Genomic DNA, 19,567 nt, shown 5'->3' with positions numbered 1-19,567 from the left:
GCACACATAAAATCTGAGAGAAAATATATCAAGCAAGATCAATGGAGATAGGAAGAATGGAGATTCAAACCCTAGTGGACATGTTATGGTATAATCTTTGGGATTTTGTTGATTAACATTGTCTTAGGTAATACTCATATGTTATGGTGGATCTTTGTTGTTGTTAGGCTAGGGTTTCATGGTTGAATTCATTTAGTCTTTCAATATTGTTGTTTTAGAAAGAGCAATCAGTTTCAACATTCTTGAGCTTCCTAGGTTATTTCTTCGGGTTTTCATCTAGAATTCATCCTATTTTTGGGTCTCACAAAGTTCATCATTGCTTTACACCTTGCATTACATTCACATTTGTCTAAGCTTGAGTCAAAAGGTCACTTTCTTTTCCTCATCTTGCTTTGTCAAGACACTAAATACAACAACATTTTGCTAAGTGGTCCCTCATCAAGGTCTATCACCTTTGGGTCTCATTTGGTCTTACTTGGAGTCAAGGTCAACTTACCTCATCAGGAGATCTATCATCTCTTTGGAAGACACACCTACTCTACTATATACATACTTGGTCTTACACTTCGAACATTACAAGTACACCTCAGATTCATTTACAACCCATCCAACTCTTGGTCTTCCATACTCTTTCCATTTTCATCTAGTCTCACACATCTTGGTCAAGACCTAGTTCATGGTTGAAACCCATTTCCAAAAATCTAGGAGAGAAGCTAAAGAGACTCAAGAGTCCACAAACATGGGTGGCTATGAGTATGACAATGATATCTTTTTCAATTCTGATCATACCACATTACCTGACATGAAAATCTATCAAAACACTCAAAGTGTTGAGAACCTGGATAATACAAACAACAATGATACACACAATGACAATGTGGACAATATTTCAGTACATTAAATAGAAGTGGAAGACTTTATTATGGATCCCCATTTTAATAGATTGGTTGAGGAAATCATGTGAAGAGATAGACAATATTTTCTACAAGTGATGGCACAAAGTTGAACTAAAATACCTCATGATTTTGACATGTCTCAAATAGTAGAAAATTTACCTATGCAAGAAAGTCAACTCAACATGGATCAAAGGAGACCTAATAGTGGAGGTAATAGAGGACCACATTTTGTGCCCGAGTCACCATCATCCTTGTTTCAAAAACGTGGGGTCCCAAATACTCATGAAAGAACATCTCATGAATAATTACGTCTACACAGACCTCTATGGAAATATTATACAGATAAATACACTCAATCGCATACCAATGTTAAGGACCAACCTCAAAAGCAATTGGATATCCAGAGGCTTGCTCAAAATTTGGACACAAGAAAGCCCCGTGTCAAATTTGGGGCAATACACAAGAGCAAACTCATGATATGCCTTATGACCCTACATCAAGTGGTCCCTACATGCATTATCATTATATACCTCCTCCATATGAACATGTGTATGATCAATAACATCCATTTATGCAGTATCCTCCTCCTCCACCCGGTGGCTTAGGCATGGGATATGGTCCAAGAAGTTAGTCTCCATCGAAAAAAAATTTGGAACAACAAATAAAGAACTTACAAAAGAAAATGGAGGACATAAATACACCATAGCCAGCTTACACAATGAGAGATATATGTCCCTATCCATTTGATAAGAGCATTCCAATGCCTCCTTTTCCTAAACATTTTGTAACACCAAATTTCAATAAGTACATAGGCAAAGGAGACCCTAAGGCACATATAAGATAGTTTTTCATAGCTTGCATTGAGGTAGCAGCAAAAGAAACATACTTGATGAGATTGTTCCCACAAATCTTAGGTGATCAAGATATGGAATGGTTCTCCCAACTTCCACCTGGAATTAAGTCATGGGGTGGTCTAGAAGAAGCTTTCGTACAACATTTCTCATATAACATAGAGACAGATATATAAGTTACCACTTTGTGCAACACCAAATAGAAAGATGGGGAGTCATTTTCATCATTCTTACAAAGATGGAGGAATTTAGCTAGCAGATGCTCTTGTGAAATTCCACAAAAACAAATGGTAGAAATGTTTACACAAAATGTCAATAGAGAAATTGGTTATGACTTGATGAAAGCTTGTTTGTCCACTTTCAAGGACGTCATTGAGAAAGGATTAGCAATAGAGAAGATCTTATTTGAGGAAGGAGTCATTAAGATATTCAAAGAAAACAAAGAGGACTTTAAAGGAAAAGACAAGCCATGATTTTGGAACAAGAACAAGAACACAACAAATGATGGCATTGTCGATGCTAACACAATGAGACCCAAAATCATTCTTTTTGGATCAAGTTCTACAAACAACCAAGTGAATACTCAAAAAAATTCAAAACCACAAAGGAAATACACCCCATTGGGAGAACCACTTGAATTAGCTTTCAAGAAGCTAGTGACAAACAAGATAATAACAATTTGAGACAATCCTCCATATGAGCCAAAGTTCAAACCAAATTGGTGGAATGATGATGAGTATTGTGAATATCACAAGAGAAGGAGACATAAAATAGGAAATTGTCATTGGGTGAAGAAAATTATACAAGATCTTATTGATAGAGGCGACATTGAGATCAAAGGACATTCATCAAATCAAGAACATGAGATGTTTAAGGAACCATTCCCTAAACATGAAAAGGGAAAAGCCAAAGCCACAGATGAGAAAGCCAACTATACAAAAGCATCCTATAACTATGATTCAACTATTAATCATATTTTGATGGACAATTATGTCTCTACCATTATCATAAAGGATAAAGCACCTGAAAATTCTGCCCAAAGAACCAAAGTTGCCCTAAAAGGCATTGGACCTTCTTTTGAATCTACTTCTGAATGTAATTTCATAACTCATCAGGTAAGGTCACTTTGCAAGGTGCTTTAGCTATAACCACCACTTCCTCATCGTCAAAACCTGAGTACGACCTAGTAGAACAGTTAGGGAAGATGCTCGTGCTTATCTCAATCCTAGAACTGTTGCATATATCTCCTTCACATAAATCCATACTCGACAAAGTCCCGAGAGAAATCTATGTCACCACTGATATGAACATGGACCAGTTTCAAGCCATGGTGGGATACCTTTTCGTTCCACATTCCCTTACATTCACCAAAGCTAACGAGCCTCTGTAAGCCAACCACATAATGCACCTTTACACATTGAAGCTTTCCTACACAAACATCGAATAAAATGAGTCATAATAGATGGAGGAGCCGGTCTGAACATTTGTACATTGAATACTCTTAAGCAATTGGGATATTCTGAAAAGGCTATGAATTCTACACATACAATCACCATTAAAGCATATGATGATGAAGAGCACTCATCCAAGGGAACAGTCACTTTACCTCTTAGAGTTGGGCTAGTTACAAAGGATGTGGTATGTCAAGTCCTTGATTTAGAGGTCACATACAATACATTCTTGGGATGCCCATTGATTCATTAAATGCAAGTTGTTCTCTCAACATATCATCAATGTATCAAGGTCCCACACAATGGAGTTGAAGTGATCGTCAAAGCTGATCCAAACCCAATCATATATCAAAACAATCTGTGATCTAGATTAGAAATAACAATTCCACCCAATCGAGAGGTTGTTACTTCATTAGTATATTTTCATCTAGAATCCTTGAAATCTTCTACATCAAAGAAAACAGAGATCAAAGAAAAATTTAAGATTAAAGACATGGGATGCGGGGAGTATATCTTTCATGTTAATCAAATCTCACTATCTCCTAAGGTATTAAGTCAATGTGAACAATATACAAGCAATATACAAGACCAAGGAATGGGTGTGAACCACCTGGTGTTGTGGCTACTAAGTCTATTGAGCGTATTGCCAGTCCTCTTGAGAAATCCTATAGCCTTAACCATTTCATCCACTCATTCCATTTCCACTTCTCTCCTAGGCTTGGATCAACAAGAATCACAAAATCCCTTACTAATCAAGGATCAAAAATCAAGCTTTGAAAAGAAAAACCTAAAAGTAAAAAATATAGAGAAGTCCTTCAGTCCAAATCAAAATCAAAAGCTAGTGGACTCTAAAAAAGTCAAGATCAGGAATAAAAATCCTATGAAAGAAAAATAGCAAGAGATGATCTCCTCTAATATCAAAATAACCAGGGGCAAAAGTTCTACAATTTTAAGTCAAAAAAACATACTTGTTGATCCTAAGTCTCCATCATGCTATCTTACTTTCACTTCTTTTTGCAATCATAAGCCTTCATTCCTCATCCACGTGTTCCGCACAACCATTCCCTTTTGGTGATACATCATGGACCATTAATGGAGCTTCCTCAAAGGAATTTGTTGTCAGTGATGCCAAAAATTCTTTAGGTGACATGCATATGGGACTGTGTAATCCACACACTAGTAATTATATCTTAGTTCCCTTATCAAGAAAGACAAACACTCGAGCTACACATCATTCAGTCAAGGAACAATGCAGTTACAATCATAAGGTTAAGCCTCAAACATTTGAGGTGGGTGACCTAGTTCTTAAGGAGAATCCTAGAAATCAACAAGATAGAGAGAAGAAAGGCAAGTTCAAACCAAATTGGCTTGGTCCTTATGTCATCACAACAATCTACGAATCAGGTGTATATGAGCTTTCAACCCCAGATAGAAAACCTTTGGAAGATCCTATCAACAACATGCACCTTTGCAAGTTTTACACATAGCTCTCTAGCATATCCTAATTCAAAATACAAATCATAAAAATAAAAAATCGTTACTTGGTGAAAACCTGGAAAACAGGGGCCTTGTGACACAAAAAAAATTGAAAAAAAATCGAATAAAGTATAGAGAAATAAATTCCTCCAATGGTGAAAACCACTTTGGTGGTGCCCCAGGCAAGTACCGTATTGAAAACTGGGTTACTGGCACCATGTGTAGAGACATTTCTCCTCCCTCCTTTAGGATTCAATCTCATCCTTTCACTTTGCACACACTCAAAACCTATCCATTCATAATAAACTTAACCATTCCCATCATGTCTTGTTATTGATCTACCCAAGATTGGTTAGCCATTCCTAATAACCCTCCCTTTTCACCCCTTTCCATCCATAATAAATCAGCTCTTATCTGTGGCTAAGGAAAATCCTATGTCTAGTGATGGGTATGGAATTAAGAGCATCACACATTTTGAGGAGTACAACTTCTTCCAGTTTTCTTTAGTCTATCCGCACACAATCCATAATAAAGCAACACTTGCATAACGTATCCTTAAAAAAGTTCCATCTTCTCCACAATAAAGTATCAGTTTCATGGATTCAATCAGTTTTAGACAAGACACATCAACAACAATGGGCTTCAACAAATCAAATCATTCAACAGACTCAGAAAATATTATGGTTCAGTGCTATCTATCCTTTTGTGAAAGTAAACATTGTGACCACAATCAAATAGACTTATACAAGTGACAAGAGACACTAAACTTGAGGACTACAGTGGATGTTGGTGTTGAGTCTTGGTTTTCTTTTGATTTTATCTTTTTGGTAACATGTCTTTTAGCTTTTCCAGGATGTCTTTGACTAGAAAGGCGAGGATGGGATATGATTCACCTCCTATTGTTTTGTTGTCTGTGGATTGTCTCTTAGTAATGCTATGACTTGTCGAAGGATATGAGGACACTCTGAGTCTAGTGTGAACTGGGGCATTCCTTATTTTTGACTATCTGATCTCCATGCAAACATGTACAATAACTTTCTGGGTCGAACATATACCTCGATTGTCATAACCTATTTGCCACAATAAAGCTCAATGATGATAATAGCACAAGAAGCTCTTTCACTTCCATATCTTCTATCTTCCATCCCCCTCTCTTGATTGACCTCCATCATCCTTGTTGAGTCTGTGTAGCCTATTATCACATGACTGAGTAGAATGACACACCAAAAATTTTTGCATTTCATTTAGTTTGCACTTGCATTACCACATATTGGCATTTCATACATACATATAGATATCACAATTACATCACATCCTGCACACAACATATGTTAGCATCATTTTACATTCTCATCATGTAAACAGTTATTTGCATTATCATATTCATCTGTATTTCATACATTCACATATGCATAACATTTAAAAACATAAAAGAACAAATAAATATTGTATTTCATCATGTACATATTAAGCATCTATACATCATAGAATTATAAATTACATCATCACATAGAAACATGCATCACATAGAAGCAACATCACATAGGTACACATGCATGTAGATCCCACAAGGATGAATCATATCATATATATATCAAAATCATAAGTATCATGATACAATGATGTCAAAATCATATGGCTACAAAATCACCCAAAGGTGTCTACATCATCATACAAAAATGGTACAAAAACTAATACATAAGTAGCCCTCTAAGGCTATGATCAACTTCCTCCCTCAGAGCTAGCTAGCCTTGATGGAGCCTGAGCCCTGGAAGGACCTACCCTAGGATCATCTCTCCTTCCCCCTCTATCTAGTGGTGGTGGAGGATCCATGACCCCACCACTAGACACATGTCTCCTGTCTCTCCCTCTAGTGGTCGTTATAGTATGCGATGGTCTCTAGAAGCTCCTAGCCTGCTGATCTAGTGGTACCACTCCATATTACAGGTCTCTCCATTAGGCTGTCTCCTCCCCTGCCCATAAAACATAGGCATATCTGGCCCCTGTGTCATCTTCTTCCTTCCTCCCTACCCTTACTGTTGTCTCAACCTCTGTATAGTGCTGAATAGCCTAATCCCTCTCTCACTCATTGTCCCTCAGCTATCTCCTCAGCCTAGCCCCATCCCTCTCTAGATCCTGGATCTCATCTTCCTGTCCCTAACAGATCTCCCTCAAGGATATTAGCTCATCCTCCTACTCTCCTCCCACCTCACCCTATCCCTGTGGCTACTCTTGTGGCTGGTCCTGTCCCTGTCCCTGTCCCTATCCCTGTACTTGTCTGGGAACCTATGATGTTGGCACCAGTAATGAAATTCCAACACTACCCCTCACTACATGCACCTATCTCTCCTCTCCGCCCTCTCTCCTCTGACCCACTCTCCTCTCTACCACTGCATCCCACCTCTGCCATCAATCTCTGCGTCCACCATCTCCACTATCATCTCCACCATCTCCACTGTCTCCCTCTATCTACTCCCCTGGATCTGTCAGCCGTGGAAACGGATGCTCTGCCCAATATGCAGTGTACTTTCCATCCTCCATGCATCCTCCACATCTGCCCATATGTCCCAATGCATGGGAACCATCTCTAGCATCTATGTCACAACCTGATCATACGATAATAATTGCCCTAAATGCACCTAATCCCTCACTATCTGTGCATACATCCCTGACCCCCATGGCATCCGATGTATCCTACCGAACTGTCTGCATACCCGGTCAACGAACTACCTCTCAATAATATATGGTGTCCTCCCTATCAGATAGCTACTTCGGAATACATATGGTAGCTCCACTACGTCATCCTCCCACTCCTCACAGTCTCAGTAAGGCCTCCATACCACACTATCTACCTCATCGATCACTTGGTGCCAATACTCTAGCCTCCCAATCTATGGCTGCGAAGTAATCATATTATACAAATGCACATAATTGTGCCCATGTCCCCTGCCTCTAAAATGTATCAGTCGTGTAACTAGAAGATACTCATATGCCCATACCTACAGTAATGTCACTCCACACCCCAATCCCACTGATCCATTATACACAAACTGATGCAACTCATAATACAAGTGTAACAGTAGACACGACCCCCATGCAAACCTAGTGTGCTGAGTCACGAACGTCTCCAGTGTTGTCCCCCATCCCACAACCAACCCCCATGTCACCCTGTCTGAATAGAGGAACCCGTTGATCACTCCTGCCAGCACCACTGGTAGTGCCAATCCTATAGCTATCATAGTATCCCAAGCCACATGTCTTGCCCTCATCTCCAATCCTGGATCTTGGAACACTCGTCTCAGTGCATCCCTATCTCCCTCTCAATCGTAAGCAACTAATTCCCCAACTATTGGTATCCTCGCTATCATGTATACATCCTCTGAGATGACTTTCATCTCACCCATCAGCAAATGATAAGTGCATGTCTCTAAGTGCCATTTCTCAGCTAATGCAATCAACAATCCCATGTTCACCTGAAACTCAAGCATATACATAATGTATCACAATCCCATAGCCTTAATTGTGGCTCTATCCTCAAATATCAACTCTACTTGTAACTCTGAGTTGAAAGAAATCTCTCTCGTGACTCTAGCATAGGTAGATCCTCCCAGAGTCAAGCAAATAAACTATGTCAATCCTATTAGTACTCCCTGTTCATCACAAAGTGCTTCTTTTTTATCCTAGTGCTTATATCTATCATATGGCATTCTATCCTAGTAGTACTCCCTATTCATCACAAAGTGTTGCTTTTTATCCTAGTGCTTGTATCTATCATATGGAAATCTAGCCTAGTAGTACTCCTTGTTCATCACAAAGTGCTTCTTTTATCCTATCTTTTAGGGCACCTACTTGAGTGCATCATCTTGAGTAGCTTATCCAATTGGCAACATATGTTCTATCACAGAACTATCAATTTCAGCCTAATCCAATTGACAACATATGTTCTATCACAAAATTGTCAATTTATATGGTACTCCCTATTCATCACAAATTGCCTTTCTCTATCCTATCCTAGGGCCTCTTCTTGAGTGTATCTGATACAGAGCATCTATCACAAACCATAAAACCTTCATTTAAGGGTAGACTTTAAACTTGAATCAAGAGACATATAAAAAGATAAAACATTACTCTCAACTCCAAACCAATTTAAAAGGTTATATTACATCCCTATAGACCTTCATTCAATATTTTAGATCATAACATTCACCATAACATGAGAGAACAAATTCTTATTTGCCATGGAATACCCTAGTTTAGGGTTTCATCCTTTAAAAACTATTTTCACCAAAATAATCACAAAATATTCAATTCTTAACCAAATTGAGTAAGACAAAAATCATGGGAAAGAGGATTTATAGACCTTTCCAACAAATATATCCCTTCTTCATTATTATCCCTCATGTGAAGACACCAAATGCTGCAACCGAACTACTATTGCCTTCACCAGTCTACCTTTCACCATGAACGGTAACAAACAGTCATAAATAAATTTTCAAATATTGATCCTAAAGAAAATCTCATCGGTCACAATTTATATTACTGAGTTAAAACTATTCTCTCCAAATTTCAGCCAGATCCAACGGTTACATAAAATGTTATGAGTATTTGTCCAAAAATGGGCAACCCTTGGCAGGGTTTTGACAATTATTGTAAAAACAAACATATCTTGCCAAATACTCCACAAAAATGCATAATAAATGGTTCATCTGAAATATATTTCATTAATCTATAATTAAAAAATATCTACATATAAAAATACACCAAATTTGATCCTCCATGGATCCATGACAGTCACAGATTCCTTAAAACCTTATGACAGTTTGAGGGTTTGATGGATAATCTTTGTCAAATCACCTCCAAACTTCTCTACCCTCTTGATTTCGACCAAACATGGTTTTATAAACCATTTCCAAATCCTTTGTAACTACTCTAACCACCTCATGACCAATGGATTTCATTTTTACACTTTTGTTGCACTTTTTGGCAATGTTGCAACTTTACAATTTTTACAATTTTTTGCATTTTTGACATAAATGACTCTAACCCTTACATGGACACTTTTAACACTTTAAGATGGACTAAATATGATATCTCTAGACAAAATTTTCCATTTAGCCTTACATATTATGATTCAGTGGACTCAAATACAATAAAATTGCTCATATTATGACTTTTGACCTCCTGGTATGCTTGTGTGCTTAGGTGCCTCTGCACTAGTATCCTATTAAATAGTTTCCTAATTGGAAACATATGTTCTATCACAAAATTCTCAATCCTAGCCCTATCCTAGTCTTCCCTAGAGGACTTGCTTGAGTGTATCTTCTGAGTAGCTTATCCAATTGACAACGTATGTTTATCAAAGAACTGTCGATTCGACCTTGAAGACATAAACGTGCACTCATGACACAAACACACTTGCATACTTCATAGACATTTCTGCATTTCACAGGTGCACCTAAAACACACAGACATGCCTCTATTTAGCACAGATGCACCTACCCTACATAAACATGCTTGCATTTCATAGATGCGCTCGCATCTGATATAGATGCTTTTGAAACCATAGACGCGGTTACACTTGACATAGATGCGCCTATCCTACCTAGACACTCCTAGCACCAACACAGACGCGCTTTAATGTTTTTTTACCCCACTTGACATTTTTTGCAACATACCTAAGATGCATTTATTTCTTACCTAACATGCATTTATGACAATAATTAATGCAACAAGCTACAAGGAGGTTTTGTGGTACTCACTAGCTCTTCTACATTTGTTGGCCTCTAATATCAGTGAACACAATCAAATCTATCCACCAATGGCATCACTGTTGGCTGCTCTTTGCTCTCTTTGCACTTTTATTCTGAGATGTATGGATGACAATGAGTATGTTTTCCCTCATAGTCTATCTTATAAAATACCCTAGCCCTAGTCTCTCAAGTTAGTCTTCTTTATCCCGTGATGTTGTCACTCTATCCTATATTGTCAGTCCTTTCTCAACTTTCTTTCTTATCGAGAGATTGTCTGCAATCTTTTCAAACATTTTCATCCAATCTCTCGAGGGAGCATATCATTCCCATCTTGGGGCAACTTTGTATCGGTTTATCTTATCTTCTTTTAAACAACGCGACAAGCTACATTGTCTCAAAGAGGGGCAAAATGTAGACACCTAAAATTGTCCCGTCTAATTAAATAAATATTTTTTATTTATTTAATTATTTAAGCCTAATTTTTCTATTAATTGAATAAATCTTTCTTTATTTAATTAATTCATTTATCCTCTTCTAGCCTTATTTCTCATTTAAATAAATACCTATTTATTTAAATTATCCCTTTTCCTAAATTAAATAAATATTTTATTTATTTAATTGATCCCACTTCCTCTATTAATTAAATAAATATTTATTTATTTAATTAATTCATTAGCCTTTTCTACCCATGGTACATGTCATTCATCTCTTAATTTCTATACTACATACCCTCTTATTATTTTCTTATTTCTTCTACCTACCCTTTAATCCTAGCCGACCATTTATCTTTTACACCTCTTAATCTTATCCCTCCATTCCTTATAGTGTCTTCTATATAAAAAGATAATTCCTTCATTATCAATCCCCTAAGCCTCATAAGCCCTCCTGAAGCATTCCAGCATTCAAACTTTCATATGCGATCAAGCCTACTTGCAACCCTATTTATGTTCTTTGTTGAGCTCTTATGCACACATAAAATCTGAGAGCAAATATAACAAGCAAGATCAATGGAGATAGGAAGAATGGAGATTCAAACCCTAGTGGACATGTAATGGTATAATCTTTGTGATTTTGTTGATTCGCATTGTCTTAGGTAATATTCATATGTTATGTTATGGTGGATCTTTATTTTTGTTAGGTTAGGGTTTCATGGTTGAACTCATTTAGTCTTTCAATATTGTTGTTTCCATTATTCACTTTTCACCATAAACAATATGTGCTTAGTCATGGAGTAAAATACAGGATTCCTTGATATGTCAATAGTTGCTAAGTTATCATAATGGATAACTACCAGATTATTACAACTCACTTGTATATCCTTCAACATCTGCTTCATTCATAGAACTTGAGTACATTTGGTTGTGGCTGCAACATATTCAGGTTTAGAATTAGATAAGGAGATGCATGACTGCTTCTTGTTGATCCATGAAACCAACTTCTTCCCAAGGAACAAATGCTACACCGGATATGCTCTTTCAGTCATCAACATCACCTACCCAATCTTCATCTGTATATGCACATAAAGTAAAGTCATCATCTTTAGGGTACCATAAATCATATTCATTTGTACCTTGCAAATAGCAGAATATCCTTTTTATTGCACTTTCATGATTTTCTTTTGGATTACTTTGAAATCTTGATACAATACTGACTGCATTCATTATATCCGATCTATTCTGAATTAAATAAAGAAAACCACCAATCATGGATTTATATCTTGTAGAATTTACTAAAGGGGATACATCCTTAAGTGACAATTTTTCACTTGTAACCATAGGAGTACTAACCAGTTTAGAATTTTCCATACCAAATTTCTTCAAAAATTACCTTAGATACTTAGTTTGATAGATAAAGATGCCTTTGTTAGTCTGAGTAATCTGCAAACCTAGAAAAAATCTTATTTCTCCAATCATAGACATTTCAAATTCACTTTGCATATCATCAGAAAATTCCATGCACAATTTTTCTTCACCTCCAAAAATGATATCATCAACAAATACTTCAATAATCAGAATATCATCATTAGTAATCTTATAATATAGGTTACTATCAGCATTACCTTTTATAAAATCAAGCTTCAAAAGATACTTTTCCAACCTTGCATACCAAACTCTAGGAGCCTGTTTTAGTCCATATAGGGCTTTCTTTAATCTGTACACTATATTTTTGTCATCTATCAGTAATAATCCATCTAGTTGCTCAATAAATACTTCCTCTTCAAGTTTTCCATTTAGAAATGCACACCTAACATTGATCTGATAGAACTTGTAGTTCTTATAGGCTACATAGGCAAAAAATAGTCTAATGGCTTCAATTCTAGCTACCAGTACAAAAGTTTCACCATAATCAATTCCTTCCTTCTAGAATATCCTTTGCAAACTAATCTAGCCTTGTTTCTTACAACCTGTCCATCCTCATTCATTTTGTTTCTAAAAACCCATTTAGTTCCAATAACATTCTTATTTTTAGGTCAAGGAACTAAAGTCCAAGTAGTGTTCTTTTCTATCTAATCTATTTATCTTCCATAGCTTTCATCCAACATTCATCTTTACTAGATTCAACTACTAATGTCGGTTCAATCTAAGAAATGGAACATACCTCTTGATTTGCCAATCTTCTCCTTGTCCTAACTCCCATGTTTTTGTTTCCAATGATCTAATTTTCAGAATGATTTATCCTTACATGCCTTGGTGTTTTCTGATTTTCAGGTTCTTTGTATTGCTCTTCAGTCACAATTGAGTTTTCTGATGATTTCGAGGTAACTGGTTCATTATTCTATTCTGGTACATGCACTACCAGTTTAGTTATCATCATTCGACTCCTGGTTCACTGTCATAATATTTAGCTTGGTCTTTGTACTGCTCGTGCACTTTCACATTAGTATTCTCCACAATTCTCTGTAATCTTTTGTTATAACATCTATATGATTTTATTTTAGTTGAATAACCAGGAAATATTCCTTCGTCACATCTAGGGTCAAAATTTCCAATGGAATCATCTCTTTTGATATAACACTTACTTCGAAAGATTTTTTGAAATATTGAAGAGTAGGAGAATGACCAAACCATAATTCATAAGGTGTCTTACCACTATCTTCTTTGATATAAACTTTGTTGAATGTATAAACTATTGTACTTACTGCTTCTCTCCCATAGATATGAGGCAAATTAGCTTCCTTCATCATGCTTCTGGCTACATCCAAAATGGTTATGTTCTTTCTTTCCACAATGCCATTCTACTGAGGTGTTCGGGGTGCAGATAACTGTCCCCTAATGCCATTTTTCTCATAGTAACTATTGAACTCACCAGATGTAAATTCACCACCTTGATATGATCTCAAACACTTTGATTTTCATTCTTGTCTCTATCTCAACCATAGATTTAAAGATCATGAATTTATCAAAGGCTTCATATTTCTCCCTTAGAAAAGCAACCCACATCATTTTAGAATAGTCATCAATGATTAACATGAAATATCTATTACCTTGAAAGTTTCTTGTATTATCAGGACCACATAGGTCAATATGAATCAAATCAAGAACATCTTTAGATTTATCAGGTATGCTCTTAAAAGAAGTTCTGATTTGCTTACCCATTTGACATTCTTTACATACAAATTTTGAGGCCTTACAATCTTTGGTAAATCTTTAACTACCTTAGTTGAATTGATCTTTATAATGCAGTCAAAATTTACATGACATAGCCTCTTATGCCATAGCCAACTTTCATCAATATGTGCAATCAAACATGTCTTTTCACCGGAATTCAAATGAAAGATGTTACCTTTTGTTTGTGTACCAGGTGCAATCTCCAAACCTGATTTGCTAATGATTTTGCACTTTCCATCCTTGAATTGTAATTGAAATCCTTTGTCTACCAACTTTCCTACACTCAAAATATTATGCTTCAGACCTTCAACAAAATAGACCTTATCAGTGTTATGGTTACCATCCAATGAAATAGTTCCTTTTCCTTTGATCATGCATGCCTTGTTATTACCAAATCTGACTTGACCACCATCAAATTCTTGCAAGGTTAGAAAATTTCCTTTATCAGTTGTCATATGATGAGAACATCCACTGTCTATTACCCATTCATCTTTGTCTTCAACTTTTTCTGCAAGGGCCTTTCCCTCATTCTTGATAATTGGTTCCAAATCATCCTCCTTCGTAGCATAAAATACCCAATCTTTTCCATTGTCAAATCCACTAACTGAATCTCCTGTCAGTTCTTCTTCTTAGTCATCAGTTACTCCTTCCTCATCAACATAGTAGCATGATTTATTTTAGTATTTCTTGTACTTATGCTTGATCTGATATTCAGGGTTAGGCTTAAAAGATATTCTTTCTCTTTCTTCCAATTTTTTATTCCTTTCAGGTCATCTAGATGCAAAATGACCCATCTTATTACATGCAAAACATTTGAAAGCAGATTTTCCTTCATACTTACTTCCTGATGGACCTCTAGGTATCCTTCTAGAAAATAGGGCTTCAAGTTGCTCAAGCTCTTCATCTTCTTTCCTGATCTCTTCCAATTCCTTTGCATATGAAACTTTCCAATCTCGCTTGTTGGTTGATGATGTAGATGACTTAAATGTAGTATGAACCTTTGTAGCTCTAGGAGGACCAAATTCTTCAAGCTCAAAAGAAGATATATTCCCAATAAGAGTATCTCTATTGATAAAATAATTAGGCATGGTTCTTAGCTCATTAACTATAGTTACCTTCATCTTATATAGTAGTGGCAAAACCCTTGACACTTTTGAAAAAATCTCTTCCTCGCTCAGAGATCGACCACAACACTGAATTCCCAATACGATTTCATTAACCCTTTCCATGAATGCAAAAATTCTTTCATCTTCTTCCATCTTCAAGCTTTCATATATTACCTGGTAACATTCAAGGTTTGCAATTCTAATAGTAAGATCACCTTCATTCAGAGTCTCCAACTTGTCCCATATATATTTTGTTGATGATTTTTATGATAGTCCCATGATTTACTGATCTCATAAGGTGCTTAAGAGGGCTTCTCTAGCTCTACAATCATTATCAATGTTCTTATCCAAATCTACTAGTGCAAGAATGCAAGATGCCTAATTATGAGGAGTGTAACCATTATGAGTTATTTCCCAAATTTCCTTTCCAATGCATCTTAAATGAGTCTCCATCTGAATCTTCCATACTCCATTGTTTGTTCCATCAAGCCTAGGGTTGTCCTTCTAGAAAACATGAGTTGAACTATTAGTTGACATACGATCTTCCTCAAGCAGTTAAACTTCTGCAAAAAGAGGACTAGGCTCTAATACCAATTATTAGGATAACTGGTGAACAACTGAGAGAGGGGGGGGTTAAATCAATTGTTAACAGATTATGAGAATTAAAACACTTAAAACCTTATATCCGAATAATTGATTAAGCGTTAATGCATAAATGAAAACCAGAGAATCAATACCATGCAACCATAACACATAACACCATGATTTGTATGTGGAAAATAGTCAATGAGGATGGGAAACCCTACCCAAAGTCAGATGATACTTCTGCAACAAGTATATGATTACAATAGGGGCCTGGACATGCAGGAAGTCACACTGCCTAGAGTGCATTTCTCATCACAATGGAATCTCACTAACTATAAAGATGACAACCACCTTAAGATGTTTGGACTATAATCCAGAGAGAATAGCTGTTAATGATAGCATCAAACATGCCATATTACAGTTTCGGTTAAGCTCAATAACAGAGGTCTAAAACTTCTTACATAAATGTAACTTGATCACCTATGATCAAGAAAATCCTCTACACAAATCATTATTACATTATTTTCTCCTTGCCTATTCCCATATGTCCACACCTGATCTATAATGAGATCTTACATAAATTTATACCAACCCAAGACCTAACCAATTAGGTCAGCCACACAAATGATAATATAATAGATCTATTACATAATCCTAAAATAAAATCATAACACATGTTGGCTTAAGGCCAAAAAAATATCATCCAATCAATAAAACATCCCAGAAGCACATCCGAGGATCCACCAACACATTTCATGCAAACAGGTCCATAACCTAGATAGCACCAGACCTAAATTAGATCCACCCATGCCAAAGAAATAGCACCAATCAATTGAGGCATGAACACAATCACCATTAGCATCGTGAATCCCTTTTATAAGCTGCACCAATAACACTTATACATTACATCAAAGATCTTCAATAAAGCTCTACCAATGAAACCCTTATAGAACCAATAAAGCAAGCTTACTAGAACATAAGATAGCATCTGATCATCAAGTCAATACCAACTAACTAAAACATACTTCAGAAGCTTATGAACCATTCATACAAACATATTCCATCATCCGGATCGTACCAGTAGCAATCAACTTATTAAATTCCCAATCCAATCCATCTACCAGAAGCCCATAAACAACCATAACAACAAGTGTTTACATCAATGAAAAAACAACAGTGCAACACATAATCAATTCCATCATATGGCCAAGATACTGCACCTAAAGATCCTCCTAGGAGCAAATACTCATGGTAGCTCTGGAAAAGATATCTCTAGGAGTGTGAATGCCACACTTGTGAAAGCGAAGAACACTCACTCTAGGAACTTTGGCTAGAGGATAGCCTTGAATATGAATGAGGGGTGACCACCAAATATTGCAATGGTTAAAAGAAAGAACATCACAAAAACTAGAACCATTCCATCTGAGCCACGACTTAGTGGCTTCCCAAGCATGCCATATGCTTTTGGCAACAAAAGTGCCCTCTGTAGAAGCTCCAAGAGGATTGCAATTCAGATATTTTTTTCTATTTTCTATTTATTTTTCACCTGCTAAACTTTTTAAAATTGGGATGAGCATACTTTTCTTGTACCATTGCTTGTGTTTTCCTCAGAATGATAACATTGTCTTTCAGCTCATTCCCCATTTTCATTTGGGGTTTCATAATATTTGGAAGTGTTAACAATATGACACATGACACAAGTGGGCTATTATTTTAACAAATAATATATAAAATTATTCCATTAAAAAATATAAATTGTTTGGAAAACACATAGCTCTAAGAATAAAGGTGAGATCTAATGCCAATAATAGATTTGCATGATTTCTATGGCGTAAATATATTTGGAGGAAACTTTAATTTATGAGCGATGTGTACAAAATTGTTGGTTATAATAAATGAATTGTTTTTGTTCTTAGTTTTTCTAAGATGCAATAGTTTTTGTTCTCTAATTGTCAAAGTATTTGTTATTTCATAAAATATATTCTAATAATGTTAATTATTTAAATATTATAATATCAATTTTAAAATATTAAACTTACATAATATTTTCATGGGATTTAAATTTTAAACTTACAATCAATTATCAAATAGAGAATGATTCAAAATTAAAAAGAAAAATTTTAAAATAGCTGAGTATATTTATTTTATTTTATTTATAATAGAGTGTTCTTTTTAAGAGTATTATGAGAAGCTAGATAATAAATTATGAAAATTTTATTATAATTTTTATATCTTAATACTTTAATCATGTAAATAGATGTTTTTTATGACTTCAGACAACCAGACATCTAGAAAGTTCAAAAGCAACTCTCAAAACTAATAAAAGATAGGCATACCGACATAACTAAGTTCATAATAATCCCATTTAGGCACCTTATATCCATAAGATAGCTACTAGAAAATAAGTGTAAAGAGTCCATAACCATATCATAATACTTAATTCTAATAGAAACCCCTAATAAATGACATGCATGCTTCTTCATATTAAAGTTTATAGAAACACTAAGATGAAATGCTCTCAAAATAAACATAGACCAAAAAGGACACTAGTTCAACTACATCCTTGTCATCCTTGATGAGATTCCAGTCTTGTTCCAATCATTGCATCTCTTCATTCCAAATCTCATGGTACATTATGTCCTCTTTCTTCTCCTCCTCCTATAGGATTCCATCCTTCCCCATCATTTTAGCATTTTTACTCTTCCTGATCTATCTCGAGACAAACCACATGGCCACTTTCCACATAATACCATTAATAATAGCATATAGGAAATTTAGGGTCTTTCCCATTAGTTGATATCTTTTCCTATATTCCTCTACCTTCACTTCAAGGTTCATGACCTTAACTTGGAGATAAATTATCTGATTTTTACTATTTTCTAGAACTATAATTCTCCTTATTAGTAGGATAGTCCTGAGAGAAAGGCACCGTTTCCACATCCTCAATAGAATTTTGAGTCAGGGAATTCTATTCCGAGTCATCCTTTTCCTCCAAATAATTGGTCAATCCATCCAATTCCTCCTTACATTCCTCCTTTTGTTCCTTCTCTTCCACTTGAAATTCCCCATCCTCTGTATCCTTACTAGAGGAGCCTTTATCATCATTTGGGGTGAAAATTTCATCCAGTTCAGGGGAGACATCTTTGGTTTCAATTTTGACTTTCTTCTCTTTAGCAAGGACGCACGTTGACCTTATATCACTAGAGCTACCCTCCTTCTCCTTTTCATGTGGGTTGACCTCTTCCTCCTCGGAATCATGTAAATCTAGGTCAATTGTGATGTTTTCAAATTTTATAGCCTTAGCAAGGTTGTTTTTAAGGGTTTTCAACTTTCTTTTATTAGGGTTGGCTTTGAGCAAGGCTACTTCTAGGGCTTCAATTTCCAACTCAACACAAGGATTTTTACCTTTAGATTTTGTAACAAGGGTATTCTCATTCAAAGGTAGGGGGTTACTTTCAATAAGCTTGATTCTAACAGAAGAGCATTGGGCCTCATTTTTTTGCCTAGAATTCCCAATGAGGGTAACAAAACAGTTACAATGGGGGACTGGTCAAGCACATACTTGTATGTATAATCTAGATGAGCCCTTGGTGGAGTAGAAGGTTACCACCATTAGAAATACTAGCAAAAAGTAGAGTGAAGGGGAAATAAGAAAAATTAATAGTATCGCCATGCCTAATATAGTTTAGGATAGGAAAATGGTAGTCATGCATAGTAGTGCAGTGGCCTTCTAAGGTAAAGTACTTCATAACAAAATAAATTACAATAGCATAGGGTTTAGGGAGGACAAAACAACCATACCCATTCTACACCACCACCATATTCTCTCCCTTCTCAAAAAATT

The sequence above is a fragment of the Cryptomeria japonica genome, chromosome 4, assembly GCF_030272615.1.
Source record: "Cryptomeria japonica chromosome 4, Sugi_1.0, whole genome shotgun sequence".
Taxonomy (NCBI): domain Eukaryota; kingdom Viridiplantae; phylum Streptophyta; class Pinopsida; order Cupressales; family Cupressaceae; genus Cryptomeria; species Cryptomeria japonica.
This window is presented reverse-complemented; position numbering follows the sequence as displayed.